At 28.4% G+C, this 17,345-nt stretch overlaps 1 long non-coding RNA gene across 1 annotated transcript in view; it reads right to left on the bottom strand.

Moving 5' to 3' along the window:
* LOC106689595 (uncharacterized) overlaps positions 1-17,345 on the bottom strand; it is a 135,031-nt gene that overhangs the window by 58,878 nt on the left and 58,808 nt on the right. The window contains exon 2 of the long non-coding RNA XR_001344473.3: positions 12,119-12,163. This is a non-coding gene — a long non-coding RNA (uncharacterized lncRNA). The remainder of the gene's footprint in view (positions 1-12,118; positions 12,164-17,345) is intronic.

Consider the following 17,345-nt stretch of genomic DNA (forward strand, 5'->3'; position numbering starts at 1 on the left):
TTTGTATACTATTCCTTTTCAATTTTATGTTTCTCTAAATGTTGTTGTTATCTCTTTTGTTCTATAGCCCTGATGATGTTAGTGTGAAATATGTTCTGTAAATACCAATTCTCTGAACCTTGTATGATATAAAATCATGAATTTTATTTATTTTTGGATTCCATTCTGTGTTTCCAACAAAATGTCTATATTAAATAACAATGCTATAGAAAAAAAAACAGAAAAGGAAATACCACTTTACATTTGTTTTATTATCATAAGAAGATCCCTTTGCAATTTATGAACGCATATCTAAAGTGAAAAATAGGCAATTAGGTAAGGAATTTGGTGCACACCATTAAAAATTAAATCTAACAGTTCAGGCAAATGATGTTACTCAATAAATTAACTTATATGTTTTCCTTAATTTTACAATCCGTTTATAATTTATTTTATATTATAATACAAAAGTTGGTTATTTTTTTTTTTAACCATTTTTACTCTTATATATATTCTTGGCTTTTATAATTTTTTTTCCTTCAGTTTGTTTTCCAAATATGTTCTATATGTAATATGTTTTATAAATCAAAAATGTCTGAATCTTTTATTTTACAAATTCATAAATTTTTTTGGTTTCAATTCTGTGTTTTGAATAAAATCTATAGCAAATGACGTTAAAAAAAAATCTGAATAGGAAATAGGAAATAAAAAGGACCACTTGGAATTCATTTTTAAGTACGAATTAGTACATTCGAAATAGATTCAGGAATTATTATTATCATAATCATCTTTTAAGTTATAAACATTAATATAGAGTGAAAAATAGACAATTAGGTATATGGTTCACACAATTAATAATTAAATTAAACTGTTCACACAAATTATATTACTCAATTAATTTTCTTTAGTCTTATATAAGCTAATAAAGCCATTAAAAAATAATTACAATGGTTATCAAATGTATTGTTATGAAGAAAAATCGAAATCATTAGGGAAAAAGACTGGATTTTCCAGTTCATCACAGCCAAATTCTACATGAATCAATCGTATAACTTTAAACTAAAAAAAATCATTTTTTCATCTTAAAGATATTAAATATTTTATGTTTTTCTATCCTTTACGGATTAAACATGATGATAATGTAAGAAATAAAGGATAAAGATTACCTATACAATTTTAAATATTCTGAAATCATTTAAAAACATCACTTGTCAATAATATTATTGTTAATAATATGGGTTGAAATATTCAGAAATTTTAATAATTGAAATTAAGAAATAATATGTACCAGAAAATAAAATATTATGTTTAATTTAGAAAATTAAATAAAAATAATATTTTAGGATTATGGGAAAATTGACTCAGCAATAGAAAACATGATTAAAATTAAGCGTTGTCAAATTTATCAAGAGAAGAGAGTGTCAATAAAAATAATAAATTTTTTTTTCTCCTTAGAAGAATATTTTTTTTCTCTTATGAACTTTTTCTTGAAGTAAATGAACACTATATTCTTCTTTAGTATAACATAAAACTAGTTTAATATGATTGATTCATTTTAGTACATTAGAAATTAAAATAAATAAAGTTTTAACTATCCCGAAAATTTAAAAGTAAAAAAAAAATCTACAAAAATTGTTCTACCAAAATAAATTGAATTCTTTTAATGTGAAGGACAGACAGTTAATTTTTCACTTTATCTCTGCAGTTTATCTGATTGAGGCTATCCAATTTCGGATTTCCATTTTACGTTGCACTCATTACTCCTTCCTCAACGCTCTAACGAGTTTAATTAATCAGCTTAATGTTATCAGCCCTTGTGTGCAGATTTACAACTACCCATTTCGTTTCAATTATTTTTATAATTTTATTTATGTATTAGTTCTTCTACGGTTAATGAAACGATAAATAAAACGGGTTATTTTTCAAACATTGCAATAAATAGACGCAAAACAATTGAAGGGATCCCTCTAGAAAGGTTATAACGGAAAATTAAAAAAAAAAAAAAAATTTCAGCACATTGGGCTTCTTTCTGATATAATGAGTCTTGGGTTAGAAATGAATTAGTATTTAATCGTTAACAAAGGTAGCAATGCGCCGAAACGGAACATATACTCATTGGGTCAAAGGTTTTTTCCTTAGTTTAGGTTCCACCTGAAAACATTATTGAAATGTCAGCTATAACCTTTTTAGCGGGAGATTTTCAATTTACTACTCGGAACAAATGTTAATAGTTTCATATTTTTTGTTAGCATAAGCTTAAGCACGAATCTTCTTATAGAATAATGCAATTAACATAGAAAAACTGTACTGAACATTATCTTTAATCAGCAGTTTTTTAATGCTAGCAACATACTAAGTCATAATGTCATGCATTATTACAAAGAGAAAAATAAGGGAATCATAAAAAGTAAAGTAAAATAATCATTTTAAATATATTTACTATAATGTACAGACGAAAAGAATTCTCAAACGATTTTGTTCTCTAGGATTATTACATTTTCTGCGATTTTGCGTGAAAACGACAAAACCTGGTGTCTTTACAACTTGGAGCAAGAAGTACTATGGAGGGGAAAAGCTGCCCGTAAGAGTGAACCCAAAAAGGCGGGCCTTATGATGACCTCCGGAGGCGTGACAAGCCAATCACTGACTGCCTTATGTCTCAGTTTAGAATAAAATGGCAGAAATTTCTATTAACATGACCGTAAACCTGAGCTCCATTATCGCTGGCTTAACTTCGGCACTGAAGTAGAGTGGAGTCTGCCATCCCTGGTTTGCTATCTAATAAGTGATGTTTTGTCCAAGAATATGTTAAATCAATAAATAAAGCTAAACATGATCAGTGAACAATAAAGCAAAATGAAAAATTCACTTAGTAATAAAGTGTACAGAATTCAAAATGGAAAAAAAATATTTATAAAAATACCCATTTTAAAATTTAATGTTAATTCTACTTTTTTTCAATTATTTTATACTTTGTCATGGGGAGTGTTTAAAAAGGAAAAACTTCCTTATTTTTAAAAATTGTATTTCAATTAACCTATAATTTTTTGGTATTGTTACCTACATTTTGATAAACATTTTTTTTTTATTGCAGTGTATAATCACAGGATTGAATAAAATATTTAACTTGTTCATGATACAATTAAACCAGTTTAGTTTGCTTCAAGCAATAATTTAAATGTAGGGGGTAACTCGTTACGTAAGTTTTTTGGCAGGGCTAGAGTTAAGGATTTATATAAAACAATTTAAGTCCAAGTAATGGGACGATATCATGTCTTATCCTAATGCGACTGCAGATGATATTTTAAATTAGTTACAGTACAACTCAACCTGCTGTGATGACAAAAACCTTCGCAATAATATACGTTGTTACTGTAACTAACACCAAAATCTTTTTTTTTCAGGCTTGCTAAGCAACACATGGTCACGACTATCCTCAGTTTTTTGGGGAAACTGGAAGAACCTGGAAAGAACGGCAGACAAGGTGCCTCCTAAGGAAGGACACAGAGGATGGAGATAAAAGAAAAATCCGTTAGATGAGGAGAACCATAGAGGCCGTGGAACCATTCATATCTCTTCGGCTGGGAGGGACAAAGCCGGGCAACAGGTGAGTTCGGTTCATTCCGAAAACATCCTCCACCCACCAGGGCCGTCCCGAAAACATCCTCCTCAATCAGACTCTAATCAGGCCGAAACACCTTTTATCATCCGCTGATTGCGCATTTTCACGGTTTCAGATTAACCATTTTATTAATCATGTTTACCCATTTTATTTACTCTTTTTTTTTCACAGGAGTTTATTTCGAGTTGACAGTTACCGGTAAAAATGTAAACTCCCGTAATTAAATGTAAATCCTGATATTTTTACACCTATCGCTGTCGGAGTCGATTTCGAATTTAATTAATTTTAAATTGCTTACATTGGCTAAATCACTTTCTCGAATTTAAATTCGAAGTTACGTGGGGTCACAGATTGCCATTAAAATACTTTCTAGTTTCATCCACTGCGACTAATTTCACGATCTCTGTGTTGCAATACCAAGATTTATACATACTTCTCACATCAAATCAAATAAACAGCACAGTGGCCTATTGTCTTAAACTTAAAGATATTTTTTTTCGTTTATTTATTAATTCCTATTTAAAACTGTATTAACACTAAAATATATTAAGTAAATTTAGTCCAGGACCAAAATGGAGTGATACAGGCATGTAGATAAACAACTAATAATCTTTCTACTAAAATATCTCGAGGCCATCTTCTACAACTTAAAGATGGGTATGAATTTTAAAATAAAGATTAAAAAATTTTCATTAAAGAAGCAAATTGAAGATTCCTACATTATTTAAAGATAAAAATGCATACATTAATAACAGGGATTTTACTAGGGTGCTCATAGTATGAAAATACTATAATATACTTTTATAATTATACTTGCAAACAACCTTTTTTTGAACCTTCGAAGATTAGACAACTTTTTTTAGCGCACTTGAAGTGCTTTGAGGGTCGGCCGAATATCAAATGTAATAAATGCATTTTGTAGGAAATTTTGCCTAATTTGTTTTTGTATAGTTCAGTTTTCTTAAGCCCTGGTAATTATTAATCAAATAATTAATTAGTTAATTCGTAGTATAAAATAAATAAGGATTTCGACGACCCAAGAACAAGAACACTTTCATATAAGACTTAAGAATCAGTACATGTCCAAACATTAGACAAAGCACGACGCTAATTAGCCATATCCACCATTCTGTAAAAATTCTTCACCACTTTTGCATTAACTATATAAATATTTCAGTTGTTCGAATGCCAAACTCCATAATATGGATCATTGTATTTTCAAAATTGATTCCATAACAATGAACATTGAACTAAATGGCTCATATAATGGCAGAATAAAAATATTGGTAAGTCATTTTTAAGCGCTTTTCTTATTGCAATGGATTAATTTTATATTTGAAGACAAAATTCGAAATTTACGGTTAGTACCACATATGTATTTTAGTTAGCTACCTACATAAGGTTCTAGAAAAAATAGTACAAGACAAATATTTAAAAGAAACCAGTCATAGGAGGAAGATCACTTAAAACACAAAATAACTTAATATAACATTCGTTACATAATTTGAGAATTTTATCATCTTTACAAATTACATTTATCGAAGATTAGTACAAATGGTATTCAAGAAAAAAATCACTCTACCAATTATGAGAATGATTTAGCAATATTCAGCTGGCATTTAAAATAATAAACTAGAACCAACACATGATTCAGGAGTCCATTTATCAAAAGTTGAGTTGTTTTTTTTACTAAAAATTCGACCCCTATATTCTATCTTATTCAGATTATTTCAAAATTTAAATTTCATCTGTCCAATCAGCAGCATCAATAAAAATTAAATTAAATTACATGCTATGCTCCGATAATAATTTTCCAAAAGTGGATAGATTGACTTTTGATTGATTGATTGAATTTTGAAAATTTCTAATTTATAAAAAAAAATTTCTTTTGAATTTACTAAAACTAAAATGAATGAAAGTTATTTGCTAATTTAAAACATTCAGTAACTAAACAAATGTGTGATATATTATTACCGTGTATTTGTAATAAAATTATACACATACACATTTAATACAAATTTAAATTATGTTTCAAATAAACTAAAAAATCATTTAAGAACTTAATTATATATGAAATTTAAACCAAGAAGTGAATTATAAATATAAATATTTTTCTGTTCGGAGACAAAAGTAATAAAGTAAAACGATATTAAATTAATTTTTTTTTTTCATCATATAGCTAGAAAAATGATCAATCTAAAAAAACATTATGAGTCAGAAGATATTGGATGATAATTTAGATTGTGAATTTTCTGCCTTCGTTGTATGTTATTTGGTTGTATGGATAGCACCAAGGTTAAAGTCAGAGAAAATTGAGCAATTCAATAAGATTAAGAAATTGATTGATGGGTTTGCACCTGCTAAGTATTAAATGTATTTTTGAATCAAAAAGCTTACTACTACTTACTTATAACTCATTAAATAGTGTTGTTTTTATAAATATACATATTTTTTAATTTAATAGTAAGTGATTTCTGGACACCATTACCAATTATACACATTAGGGGTATTTATTTATGATCTTTAGTTTAACATGTTAAACGGAAAAACTCGTGTGAAATGGAGAAATATTTTCTTCTATTTCCGTGTTAAAACTATAAAACATATAACACGGCTGAGAGTCTGTCACTAGGTCTGTTAAATGGAGAATGAAGTCACTTAACAAACCAGTTATGCTCATCACTATTTTGTTTGTTGCCGTGTTAGGTTACTTACTCTTAGTTTGTGTTTTGATAGTGTTAGTATTATTTTAAAAACTAATAAAGCAATAGATGACAATAATAATAATGTAATGACAGTTGTTAGCTCATCTTGATTCTCTTCCTCACAAGTTAGAAAATCAACTAGGTTTTCCCTCAATATAGGTAGGTTGTAATAAATTATTTTAATCAAAACTTAGCAGTAAACAATAACATGAACTTTTGAAAGGAAAGGTTATAAAACAAGCTGCTCAGAAAATCTGCTAGGAGCTCTTATGCATTTAATATTTAAGATGACTTTAAATAAGGGCTCTCACAATTCTATACTTATAACATTTAACATGGTAAAACATTTTATATTTAACACAGCATCATGAATACTCCTTTTATATAATAAAGGGTTCTGCACCAATAAGAAATTAACTTCATTTCCGGCCATTTTTAAAATTTGAGAAGCTATATCGTTAAGACTATTAAGCCTTATTTTAAAATTTATTCTAATTAATAAATGCTCGGAAAATCTGTCAAGAAATAGCTCCTTCCAGATAGAAGTTGAGACTAAAAACAAAAGTAGATAGTTTAAGTTTTCTGAATTAAATCGTTTTTATTAAAGTTTCAAATTGTTTAAGGAAAAATCGTAGCTATTTTATCACAATTTGTTCTCAAACACTCAAAAAATTTATTAACAACATCGTAGTATTGATTGATAGATGATCTTTTTATCAATGTTTCAGCAAACGATCAATCAAAGAAGTGATATCACTTCCGGGAAGCGATAATTTCGCTAAAAAAATCGACGTATACTAAGAACTTTTACCTTCAATCATTCTTAACCTTAGCTGCCTCCGCTAACAAAGGTATCTAATCTCCAAGTCAATTAAGCAACAGATCCTTTATTTGCCTAACCTCCTAAAGAAGATAAAAGCGACTCGTGCTGAAATCTACTACAAATATTATGAAAAGACAATCCCTAGTGTACGTTCACTCAAATGGAGGCTGTTTTAGACGTTTTAACCAAAAACTTGTTTTCAGTAATGACAAGAAGTGCCGAGAGGCTAAATATAACCAAAATATTGTTAAGATTACAATTAATATAGTTTAATTCGTAACACTCTCCACCAGACGATTTTTTACCTACTTAGTATTTTCTAAAGTACTGCGTTCAGGATAGAGGTTATAATAGCTAATTCACTATAATTACTACTAATTGATTAAGAACTATAGTTTTGATAAATAAATTAAAAAATGATTAAATGATGATATTTTTGTTATAAATTAAATGTTGGTACAACATTACCCCGAGGTAAAATAAGCTATATCAAAAAAAGTTATATAACTTGTGATTTTGAAGAAATTCCTTCACCTTATGATATATAGAATAGAAAATTCATACACAAACAGACACACAAGACTAGAGCTAAAAATTGATTAAAAAATATTTCAAGGTTTATAGGAAAACTATTATATAGATAATGAAGGCCTGACGAACCCGAAGGTTCGATGCCGATACCACCAATCGCTCTATACATACATCCTTCCAGTGATGCCCCATCAAACCCAATTCTACTTAATCAGTTGTAACGCAATCCTCCCATCTACGTACCTACCCCTCGGATGTTTACCAGTCGGATCAGTGTTTATTAACATTTTAGGGATCCGCTCGTTACTAAGCCATACAACCTTACACGCCTATCTTATACGCCGCAATGCTATAACGATTTATTGAACGAATGAAATATAATATCATGTAGGTAAGAAGATATGTATAATATATGATATACAAGCAGTGTCTAAAAAACTGAAAAAACAAGTATTGAATCTACAAATTGAACAATATGACAGAAAATCAATTTATATTTCATATTTCAAATTTATGAAATTATATTTCATCTTTCACTGTTTTCAATCTACTACTATCTAATTCCACGATTATCAATCTTTTTTTTTACTATTCAATTATAAGTTATCAATTGTGATCCAATTCAATATTTTGTATAGTCCCAAATTTGTTTGTATACTATTCCTTTTCAATTTTATGTTTCTCTAAATGTTGTTGTTATCTCTTTTGTTCTATAGCCCTGATGAAGACCTGAAACTCAGGTCGAAACGTCGGCATAAAATAAATGAATATTGTTTTGTTTATTTATGTTGTTCTTTGCTGACCGTACCCCCCGACAAACTTCTCCAATCATTAATATACGGTCAACTACCTACACCTCATTATAACGAATTATATTTACCGGGTGTAGGTCCCTTAAGTCAGTGTTGTATAGTCTTCTAAAATCTCTTGTTAATTCATTCTTTTTCGGTCAGAATATTTTACGTAATACTTTATTTTCGAAAACCTCAAGGCGCTGTTCATCCCTTAGTGTAAGAGGCCACGTCTCGCACCCATAAAGAACAGTGGGAAGGATAATAGTTTTCTAAATTCTAATTTTTAAGTTTTTGGACACAAGGTGGGAGGTTAAGCAGTTTCGAAATTGAAAAAACAAACAAGCATTTCCCGCCTTCAACCTCCCTTTTATTTTCTCATCAATTTGTTTTTTTCTAGTTACCGTAGAATACTAAATATTTAAATGTATCTACCTGTTTAAACGTATTTCATCCTATATCTATATCACCATAATTACTCGCGTTTGTACTGCTAACCATGTATTTTGTTTTATCCTTATTTATTTCAAGGCCTAGTTCCTTACTGGAGTTTATTAACGTGGTTGTATTTAGTTATATAGTTTCTTTGTCACCCAATAATACCAAATCATCAGCATACCCAAGCACCGGTATTTTACCACCCAAAGCTTAAACCCTTTTTGGTATTAATCACACTTTTAATGACGTATTCTGGTACTAGATCGCCTTGTTTTAAACCTGGCCGGACCTTGAATTTCTCGGAATAATAATTACCTATTCGTACAGTAAAACTATTACAATTTAAAATTTTAATATTCTTATATTAATTTTTTTATTCAAATGGTTTCAAATTTCGATAATCATAAGTTTTATTTAAAATATACAGTTTTCAACAACTCTTTTAACTCAATAAAGGGAATAAATAACGTATACTCAATTTAGATTTAAAGATTCGAGTCATAAGGACTTTTATTATTGATATTACAAATTACCATTTTTAAATTAAATTTAAAAACATTACTACAATTGATCAATCATTGAAAACTATATATTATTTAGACCGATAAATTTATTGATGTATGCATAAATCAACGACTTAATTTATTTTTTATGACATACAGGTCCGAACTAGATTAATTTTCATTTAACAGATTACAGGTTTAATTGCAAGCAGTTTTATTATGGTGTAAAAAATTGCAGTTAAAACTAGAGTGATAAAAAGACAACAGCCATAGAAAACTAAATTGAAATTGAGCTCGTGATCGTAAGACTGTGAAAATTAATGAATGAAGTTTTTATACACGAAATAGCTATTAAACCTAAATTATTATCTTTTTTTTTTTTACTATCGGCTTAATGACCATAACAAAACGACATAAAACAATTAACACATTGTTCTAAGTAGGCTATTGTCTGGAAGGATGGGACCGTGAACCTCGAACTAATTGACTACAAAACTGTGTCAACTCGATTATCTACTAGAAGATATTTATAAGAAATTAAGCGTAAACTGGATTTGAAAAAAAAAAGAAATAAAATAAATTAGTTCATTGTTCTATTTTATCTTTTTAAGGAAACTGAATATTTTATTTTATATATTTCTTTTCGAATATTTGTGTATCTCTAGGGTGGTGGTAATTTCAATCCTTCCAAATTAACTACGAGCTAGTTTATTTCAGGGAAGTCGTGAGCCACAAAAAAGAAGCTGATTCATCATAACGCGTTTACAAATGAGGAATAATATTTTATTTGTTCTATAGCTTTTGGGGAATAAGCCTGGCGTTTGAGCGTTCGTGGTTACGTCGCCACGTATATATAACAAAATCTACGTCCTAACCAACAGCTGAACTAAGGATTGGAATATTAAAAATTAATTGTAGAGGTCCTGGTATATTTTTTTATTATTATTCACTTTAGTTTTTATAAACATTGAATACGAAAAATTCCGGTATTTATATATTTAATGAACAAACCGCTAGTTGAGAATCAATGTGGCGTAAGTCCGAAATCCGTCATATGGAAAAAACTTTTGCAAAATTGTAGACTAAATCATAATTATAACTTCCTTCGTAATTTGTTTTCATTTTTTAGTATATTTACTAGACATTATTTGAATATTGTTGAGACTATATGAATGCTTTTTGTTATAACTAAAAAAGAAAACAGTGACGAACAAGAATTTAAATTATATATAGACATTATATGTTCGACGGAAACTGAAATCCATAAATAAACCTAAATTTTATTCTATTTTCTCATGGCGTTCGTTGTACTTAATAATTTAGTTTTACAATTACTTCACTATGTTGCTAACTATCAGCATTCTGGATTAGTGAGTTTTGAAGTTCCAGCTGGTGCTTGTTTTACCTTGTACTATCTAAATATAATTGGCAAAAAATGATACAGCGTATTATTATTACTTATGTAAAAACATTTGCATTAAATTATAGTTCATTCGCTTTTGTATCAATTTTTGAAATAACTCAAAAATATCACCCATCTCTATATGTCTAACGACGAATTGAACTTAAACAAAAAAAAGTGCATAGGTCAGTATACCTTCATCACCATTTCTACTGGATAGGTAAGTCCATATTACCAATATTTCAAAATTAAATAGTAAAGTTCATTTACTTTTTAAAATAAAATCAACTGGAGGAACAGTGTGTGAAACACGCGTGTGAAGAAAACTTTTTCGCGTGGAAAAGCGAAAGTAGTATATGGAATTTGATGAAATGTAAACCAGACCAAAGCAACAATAATTCCCAACATCCCCCAAATTTGGACCTGTTTTCGAAATAGAAGATGTCCCATGAAAAATTAGTTGATCGTTGATGGAACCAACTTGATAGCAATCCAAAAAACCCTACTAATCTGATGAACGGTTCAATAGATTGACCACAGAAATACAGTCACGGAACCAATTTGTTTTTCGATTTCTAAAACGTTAAATGCAAACGAAAATTTTCAATTCAAAGGACATACTTTTTTTTTTCATTTCTTTTATTAATAAAAAACTTCCCTACCTTCAGTAGTGAACAAGAAGAAAAAATCGTTCAAGAAGAGAAAATTTATAAACGTACAAGTATGAAAAAAGAAAGATGGAGATAATGCATTGTAATGATAGAGACGTAATTACGGTTATCCCTTCATGACATAATTGTCCTATTTAGACGAAATAATTTCCTATCTTATCCGGACGCAGATTGTATACCACTCCGATCGCCTACTAACAAAAAAAAAAAAAAGAAGAAAACATTAAAAAGTAATTTCCATTTCATTTCGATGAGAGTATGGAATGAGTTTTTTCAATTCCTTCTCATTCATTTTTTTGTAACGATTAATAAGTGAAGGTTAATGAAATAGGAATAGGATATGACCTTGGCAAGAGAATTGTTGAGGATATAGCAAATTACTAGTGTATGAACTGTTTCCGAATGGTTTGAATAATTGGAAATTTACGTAACAGCAGGAGAAAAAAAGGCTTTATTTTCGTAAACGCAACAATGTCCGAGAAAAAAAAAAAAAAGTTTCGGTTTATTGAAAAAGTTAAACCACCTGCTAGAAAAACTACAGCTTCGAAAATTAATTGCTCATAATATGATGAATGAAATTCGTGTATATTTCCAGGAACTAATATTTTAGATAGAAATCAATCACTGAGAGCTACTAATATTGTCTTGCTTACCTTCTTTTTTTTTACGTTTTCAATGTTAGACTCCAAAAATAGTCCCTAAAACAAAAAAAAATAATACAATTGATTAAAAACACCAAAATAAGATTAAAACATATTTTCTTTAATAACAAGAATAAAACAAATTATAAACCGAAATTCATATTAACGTATTTTTGGATTCAACTAACTTATCAGTGATCCACCAAATTCAGGCATCTCGGTGTTTGAATTTTGCGAAACTTCATATAAAAATTTGGAGGTTTGACGATGAAGCTTAATCAAAGAATTTTGGATTTTTATCAACTTAAGCATTCTAATGCTTCAGTTGACAAAATATTTGTTGAAAAAATTATTCAAGAATGCGCCTATCCAGAAAAATGTTTCAGTGGCGTGACCATTTGGAGCTTGGAGTGGATTTGTTTTTGAGGTAGAACCTTTTGCCACTCAATATTAAAAAAAAAAAAAAAACCTTAAATTTTAGTTTCATAAGAATATGTATACAAATAATAACCTCATCTAATTAAAAAAAACAACTGAAATAATTTTTTATAATAAATATTCATTAACAAATAAAAACACCGAGAAATTTTAATGTTATTCATAATTGAAAATCATTGAGTGAAGAATAATATTCTCCATTTATTTATTTTTCATTAAATTAGTAAAAGGTTATGAATAATATTAGTTTATGGAAAATATCGCTTTACATAAGACATCAAGCTAATTAACATTTAACTAATTTTACTCGTAAATCGAATGCATTAAGTATATTTAATCTTTAAATTGTACCAGGAAGTTAGCGACGTTAGAATCATAAATTATGAGAGTAATAAGTCAAAATAATTATAGTGAATATACATGCATACATCTTAAACGAAAAAAAAATCAGTACGTGAGTGGTTTGCCAACTTCCCGCCACATGGAAAGGATTACGCAAGATAGCATAAATAAACCAAGCATAATTTTATTGTTACATTTTAAAATATATTTGTTGTATTTTAATGCAAATAGATATACAAAAATTAATTTCTAACAATCCATAAGGACATTTCTGACAACGGCAACATTAAATCTGTATCCTAAGATTAGTTTCGATACATCAGATCGTATTTTATATTTTCCTTATACATATATATTATGAATAATCGTTATATATTTTGATTAATTATAATACTAAGATTAATACGATAATTTTTAATTATCCATAACACCAAATTTAATTAAATAAAAATTCCTTTCCTAAAGTAATAAATAATGGACTGCCAAGAAGAGGAAAGGTCTAATGTAATACGAATAATACAACAATTAATTTATATTCATACATATTTTCGCCCGATTTTTTTATAATACCAACTGAAACAATAATTTATACTACCTTATACATTTTTTATTTTATTTTGATTTTTTGCTTATTATGTCTCTTCATATCCATACATAATTTAGTTCATTTATTTTGCTTAAATTTACTTTCTTGAATAAAAAAGAAACCATTTAGCCAATTAACATATAACTTTTAAGTTATGTTTATTTAGCATTTCTGGAAGTATCTTCACTGATGAATTTAGATTATAATAATGAAACTAAATATGAAAATAACCTTTCTTGGTTAAAAAAAAAAAAGAATAGTTATCGTAAGCCTTAAACAGTAACAAAATAAATATGGGTCTAATTGCGTCTAAATACAAAAAGCTAGAAAAATATTCAGACAGTTCATAAAATAAAAGTAGAAAACTAAATATAAAATAGTTCAAATCTATCTTGTAAAATGTACTTTAATGTATTTCTAAGAAATAAGTCTTGTAAAAAATTAAATTTCAAATAATGGAAAAAGAATATGTTGTAATCAGAGGAAGGGAAAATAGCGTTGAAAAGAGAATGAAATTAAATCCTGAGAAGTCAGGGCTAGATGGAAGCAGGTGAGAAGTGTTTGTGTGGGGTCGAAGGGATTTTATTGGCCAGGCGAGGTCACGTGGTCTCCTATTTAATCAAGACCAATCTGTGGGCAATTGGAAAAGTTTTTTGGTTACAGGGCTCCCAACAGTTCTGTGCTGGGTAAATATTCCACAATCAACCGCACGACATGCAACTCCACTCCGCCCTCCCCCCGGCCCCGGCAATTTCCCTTCTTATTACAATCTTTCCCCAGGCCCCGTTTCCTTAGCCAGTACAGCTCGTTCCCAAAAGATACAATCGTCTCGAAAGACCTCAACGTGTAAAATGCCGGGTTTTGAATCGAAGATTACAATGCAGATAATAGGGTGATGAATTGCGGGTGGAGTCAGACAAGCAATTGTCAAATTATATCCATGCCATAATACAGCAATGGAATCTACAAGACCTACTAAATCGGTTGTTTCAAATAAATGCATACATAAAACGTAGATCCATTCAACATACCAAGCTATTTTAAAAATTTAAAGATAAAACTTTAGTTTTCTATGGCCGTATTTTAAATCTAAAATTATGAATGACTCATAATTTAAAAATTCGGAGATTTTTTAATTTTAATTTTAAGATTAAATATGAAAAATTTCCAATATCATGATGATTTGTATTTATGCAAATATTTATTTATTTTTATCAATATCCCCATGTATTTTATCGAATAGCGTGAGGTTTTGAAACATAAATAATGACGTTCTCATTTTTGTTAAATTAACTAGATTTTCAGTAATTAAAAAATTAAAATTAATTTAAAAAATTCATTATGGCCTCAAGTTTTCACTATTCTCCCACTATTTCTTTCCTAAGGCCTCCTTGAAATAAATATTGACTGGCCCAAATGCGATTCGAACCAACAACGCTTTGAGCCAAGCACTCTGATACTAACTTCAAAATACTCGACCGTTACTGTAGTACGATTAAAATCCCATGAGATCCAACTTCGCAAATGACTTTTCTTTTCTCCATGAAATCTTTTTTTTTTTTTTTTTAACAAGGACAAGCATTCATGCACGAAATTTTTCCTATAGTAAGGAAATGCAAGAAACATTTATCGTAACAATGATATAAGTGTATAGGTATGCATTAGAATAAGTCTTTAATTTTTAAAACTAAAATAGGTTACAAGATAACTGATCTGATTTTATCTCCATCTATTGAAGCTTCTGATGCTTACTCATTGAGCAAATAGATGGTCAATATTTATAATTCATAACTAATTACAAGTAATCAATTGGAAATAATGGTAAATCGAAAACCTCGAGATATCACTGATAATTAGATAGTAAGAATATTTATTATATATCTCCTTAAGGTTTAAATTATTTTTAGAAAACGTATGAACATTATTCTAATTTTTAAACTGTATACATGAGCTTATTAGTTGACACAATGAATTCAAAGAATAAGTTTTAGTATTTTCAATATTGATACTAACACAATTAGCAGTATTATTTTCATATTTATGTTATACTTTTTTCAAAGAAAAAAAATCAGAATTTCGCAAAGAAAAATATTGAAACTAATATATTGAACGAATTAATACATAAATTATATAAGCAGATTTCATAATAAACATCGAACGCTACATGACGGAATTCTATTATATTGAAAGTTTCACTATAATATAATCTTTCACATAACATACTACAGCGTTATGCAACGTGAAGCTGAAAGACAAATTAAAACAAGCAAAAAAATTAAGGAGCTAACCTTTCAAATACAAAGGCAAAAAGACTTTTTTTTTAGTCATTAAACTTAGCGTGACAAAAGCAGTAATACTTTATCTCACACGGAACAAATGGCTCAGAGATGTCAAACAGGCCAAAATTAGGGATTCTGTCTCAATACAATTTAGTTTCTTTTGCATGACACATATTCATAAACGTGGCATAATCATTGATTCAGTCGTAAAAATATTATGATCAAAAGAAAACGAGAACTGGCATAGTATTTCGGTATTGTACAATATCACGCTGAAAAATATTTATTAACTCTCTTGTTATGTTGTTGTGTTCACTACCGATTATTACATACTAATAATAATAATAATAATGTATTTATTGGCTAATAAACAGCGTAGCCATGGAGTCCGGCCCAATTAATGTTAATTATAGTTAGTTTGTAAATAACAGGTACAATATAGGACGTGATATAATGCATGAGGACAATATAAGAAGGAAAAAAGATAAATACATTACTATAAAACGAACTGTTAAGATCAATATGAAGTTTCACTGTAGATTAACTAACAAAATAAACTTATATACTTATTATATTTCAATTCTTAGTCTTTTAAAAAAAATTAAAACTAAAAATTTGATTTTATAATTTTGTCTTATATAAATGTTTAGGTGAGAGCAAAAACCAAAATTAACCCTTTTTTTCAGTTACCATGTACTTAGAGTTGTTGGATGAAAAATGACCAGTGGATGATTTTTCTTGATTTTGCTATTTAAATAACTCTAATAATATTTTTAACTACTAGAATTTATGAATAATTGAAATTTTGTGACTTTATTCTTTGTTTCAGTGGTATTTAAAATATAATATAAAATTAACCTAGGTATTTTTTTTTAAGTATGTTCTACCGAAATTAAAAAAATGATGAAGCCAACCTGACATGAATTTTTTTTTATGAACTCTGTTTTATACCATAACTTTTTTTTTTTTTTTTTGCAAATTGAGAATTTTGATTGATAAACATTTTGTAACATAAACAATATAACATTAAAGTTTTAGGATTATAAAGGGTTGATTTTATAGAATTAAAAAAGAATTTTCAGGAAATATTTTTTTTTTAATATAAATGTTTTATAATTTTATATTCATTAGGATTCGATGGACAAAAAAATGGCCTGTGGATAATTTCCTGTTTTTTAAAATCTAAATCCCTCTATAATGAGAATATTAGTATTAACCAGAATTAATTAATAATTAAAATTTTATTGTTTAAATAAAATAATGTCTATCCAAGTTAAGTATCAAAACACTTTTTACTTATTTCTTTAAAAGCGCATGTTTCGGCCAAATCAGCCATCTTCAAGGAGAATCTTAAATATAAATTAACACTTCGTATCCAATAACTTTAATTTTTCTAGGTAAAAAAAATATTGTTGTGATTGCTAACAAAGCTGCCAGAGAGGCACTCGCGCTCCCTGGCCGAGGGACTGCCGTTCTTACCCCATCAGAACTCAGTACACCCCTTAAACTACAAATATTAGAAAAATGGCAGACCAAGTGGGATGAAAGCTCTCCCAGTAAATTAAAAGAAATAAAACGATCAGTAAAACCATGG

This window comes from Halyomorpha halys, unplaced genomic scaffold (genome assembly GCF_000696795.3).
Source record: "Halyomorpha halys isolate HHAL.00 unplaced genomic scaffold, Hhal_1.1 Scaffold1405.1, whole genome shotgun sequence".
Lineage (NCBI taxonomy): Eukaryota > Metazoa > Arthropoda > Insecta > Hemiptera > Pentatomidae > Halyomorpha > Halyomorpha halys.